This window comes from Malurus melanocephalus, unplaced genomic scaffold (genome assembly GCF_030028575.1).
Source record: "Malurus melanocephalus ecotype Western Australia unplaced genomic scaffold, MMel_1.1 scaffold_153, whole genome shotgun sequence".
Classification (NCBI taxonomy): domain Eukaryota; kingdom Metazoa; phylum Chordata; class Aves; order Passeriformes; family Maluridae; genus Malurus; species Malurus melanocephalus.
The window spans coordinates 906,407-909,307 of record NW_026623385.1 but is presented as its reverse complement, the minus strand read 5'-3'; the positions used below and the strand labels follow the sequence as shown (position 1 = coordinate 909,307).

The 2,901-nt window shown below is 38.5% G+C and overlaps 1 long non-coding RNA gene across 1 annotated transcript; it reads left to right on the top strand.

Moving 5' to 3' along the window:
• The first annotated feature begins 1,060 nt into the window (after positions 1 to 1,060).
• LOC130576776 (uncharacterized) lies at positions 1,061 to 2,411 on the top strand. Its single transcript, XR_008965709.1, has 3 exons — positions 1,061 to 1,167; positions 1,287 to 1,394; positions 2,101 to 2,411. It is a non-coding gene; the product is annotated as an uncharacterized LOC130576776 (long non-coding RNA).
• The last annotated feature ends 490 nt before the right edge of the window (positions 2,412 to 2,901 follow it).

Below are 2,901 nucleotides of genomic sequence, written 5' to 3'. Positions count from 1 at the left end.
TTTGAACAGTCTTTTTTTCGCAGCAAAAAATGGTAGGTAGCATAGTGCAGTAAATAGTCCCAACTGCAATACTGTTTAACATAGAGCCAKGTTTTTTGCTGAATGAAATCTGGGATTGACATTCAGAGAAGAGGGAGTGTGTTTACACAGCACACCATGCTCTTCTTATTTTAAAGTCTGATGGATTTTCAGCAGTCTCATACACAAGGTATTTTAAAATACGTATTTGGCTCATTTTAACATATTYCAAACTCCACAATCAAGTAAATTGAAAGAAATGATGTCACAGCTGCTGTACTGCCTGAAATAAAAACCAGAAAATTACTGAATTAGAGTTGATCACATTTAGGGTGAGCATGAATAAACAGAAGAATCCTATCTGCCCTCTCTGAATGTTCATGTATCTTTTGTTCATCTGCAGGCCACAGCGAATACTAAGCTTGAAACCAGTAATTTGTTTGTTTCAAATACRTTTTTCATGGTTCTGAAGAGGTAAGAATTTTTAAAAAGAAGGAATAGATTTCTGTTGGCTACATGTACCCCCAAGTTCATGAATTCCATTAAATCCACACAATGCATATAAATGAATATATTTAACAGAGTCTTCAGTTTTGTATATAGATTTCTTTTTGTTCTATACTGCATGTGAGGAGATTAAAAATAAATGAGGTAATATGGTAATATTTTCATGCATCCAAGCAAAGCTAGTTTCTTGTTATTTSAAAAGTGACAAAGGTCTAAGTCATTAAATTCTGAATATGTGACAATCAGTGATTTATACGAGTAGGTATTCAGAGATATTTAGGCATTTAACATTTGATAAAATGCCTTTACATGACTGGCATTTATAATTGCTTATGCCCTGTTTGTTTGCTGTRTAAATGTGCAATGCAGTATAATAATGGGATAATTTCAGGTAATGAAGAAATAATAAGCTTGGGTAATGAAGTCATAACAGTATAGATTTGAATGTGTGCTTTTAAAACTAAAGGAAATGTTTTTGTGTTCCCAGATGCTGCATTGTTAATATTMTTATTATTGTATTGATATTTTAGCAGCTTGTTTAGCCAAGGCAGAGGGTTGTCCCCAGGAAGATCATTCTGCTTCCTCCTGCTGCAAAGATGGCAGGGCATCTACAAGTGCATGCTCTAGTGCCCCACAGAGCAGGTGAGAGATGAACTCACATACCAGACATCTAGTTTATGCTCCTTGGAAGGGTTTCATGMTGTCAGCATCAGTGGCCTGAGGTTGTGGTGCCTGCTTTTCTTCTTTTTTTTTGAGAACAGGTCCTGTTTAAAAATCATTACTATGTCTTTTCCATGGGAACCCAGCTCCAGTGTTGCACTTTCTTGTATTGCTGTGAGGGGGCTGTTATCAGATAATAAAAATGAAAGGTAAGTAGCCTGCCAGTTCACCACATCTGGGAAAAATACAATGATTGCMATAGTGCAAACCCCTCTTCTCAGTTTCTGTTAGTCTAGTTTATAGACATAGTGAATAACACAGTGAGACTTAACCTGTCTCTACTGCACACATTTGAAACTTGCCAGTTGCATCTTTGAATATTAGAAGTCAATTTTTCACACTTAAATTGATTGAAATACATTGACACCTGTGCATCTTTATTTTTTTCTTTCTTTCTATTTTTTTTTTTTTTTAATATTCTTACATGGATAAATAACTTGCAGGGTAAAAAGCAATTCTCAGTAACATTGAGCTCCAGGCTTGCCAATTCATTCTGGTGTCCCTGGGGAATGTTCTAAYGTCTTTGAGACTAAGTTTTTGTAATAAAGCTCTCTGTCAGCCAACTTGATGACAGACTGTGCACARCAAATTGACAAGACCCTGTATCTGYTTACTCTGYTAGTCATMTGAATTTTATGTTGGGATTTAACASAGAACTCATATTGAAATACAATTTATGTCATACTGTGGTACATGAAAGCTCTAGTCRGGGACCAGGACCATGTGCTGATGAGAACTTCATGTATGCAATCCCAAATMGTGTGCAGTGTGTTTGAAGCTTATGAGCAGTTAATTTCTAGTGGCACAAGAAAGGAAACAATGGTGATGGTTTGGTTTTGTAATTTCTTCCTGCAGGAAGCTCCCAGCCCATCAGTTGATGAGGTTTCAGCCTGGGATGCCGCAGTCCGGTAGTGATGAGCCCCTGGTGGGGAGGAACCCCTGTAATGTTGGTATAATATTATCTTTCTGTCAGCTGTTTGTGGCAGTCCTTACCATGGTCATGCTTTCAGTTCTGGGCAGTTCTGCACCCCATCTTTCTGTCTCCCTGAAACGTTCTTGTGCATGAAGATCATGTCACCGCCAGCCCTTCAAAGAACACACAATTTTAAATTCCATCTACAAAAGACATACATTGTTTAAATTCATAGAATATCCTGAGTTGGAAGGAGGTTKCAAGGATCATTGWGTCCAACTTCTGGTCCYGCACAAAACAGCCCAAGARTYCCACCATGTGCCTCAGAGTGTTTTCCAAGCTATTTTTCAACTCTGTCAGGGTTAATGTTGTGACCACTTCTCTGTGAGCCTGTTGCAGTGCCCAACCACCCTCTAGGWGAAGAACYTTTTCCTAATAYCCAACTTAAAYCTTCCCTGARACAACTTCAGCCCATTCATTCCCTCAGGTCCTGCCAGTGGTCACCACAGGGCAGAGATCAGTYCCTGTTCCTCCTCTTGAAGAAGCTGCAGGCAGTGATGAGGTCCAGCCTCAATCTCATCTTCTGCAGATGGAACAAGCCAAGTGACCCCAGCCACTCCATTAAGTTGGGATTTTTTTGTTTCTCTAGGTTTTTTTTTTTTTATTTCACTATCAAATTATGTGAGAGTCCAAATATATCTAATATCCTGYTCAAAAGCAAAGAGCGGCAGCTGTTGCTTAAT